Source organism: Arachis duranensis, chromosome 1, assembly GCF_000817695.3.
Source record: "Arachis duranensis cultivar V14167 chromosome 1, aradu.V14167.gnm2.J7QH, whole genome shotgun sequence".
NCBI classification, from domain to species: Eukaryota; Viridiplantae; Streptophyta; class Magnoliopsida; order Fabales; family Fabaceae; genus Arachis; species Arachis duranensis.
In genome coordinates, this window is record NC_029772.3 from 48,210,888 (window position 1) to 48,211,608 (window position 721).

Consider the following 721-nt stretch of genomic DNA (forward strand, 5'->3'; position numbering starts at 1 on the left):
CATTTTCACACAACCTAAACACCACTTCTCCCCCCTTTGGCCGAACACAAAGCCATTCCCTTCTTCCTCATTTCTACTTCTACTACTCTCTTCTTTCTTCTTTTGCTCGAGGACGAGCAAACATTTTAAGTTTGGTGTGGTAAAAGCATTGCTTTTTATTTTTCCATAACCATGGTGGTAAAAGCATTGCTTTTTGTTTTTCCATAACCATTTATGGCACCTAAGGTCAGAAAAACCTCTAGAAAGAGGAAAGAGAAGGCAAAAGCTTCCACCTCCGAGTCATGAGAGATGGAAAGATTCATCTCAAATGTCCATCAGAACCACTTCTATGAAGTTGTGGCCAAGAAGAATGTGATCTCTGAGGTCCCTTTCATGCTCAAAAGGAATGAGTATCTGGAGACCCGACATGAGATTCGAAGAAGATGTTGGGAAGTTCTCACCAATCCCATTCAACAAGTCAGAATCTTAATGGTTCAAGAGTTCTATGCCAATGCATGGATCACTAAGAACCATGATCAAAGTGTGAACCCGAATCCAAAGAATTATCTTACTATGGTTCGGGAGAAATACTTTGATTTTAGTCCGGAAAGTGTAAGGTTGGCATTCAACTTGCCCATGATGCAAGGAGATGAACATCCTTACACTAGAAAGGTCAACTTTGATCAAAGGTTGGACCAAGTCCTCACAGTCATATGTGAAGAGGGCGCCCAATGGAAGAGAG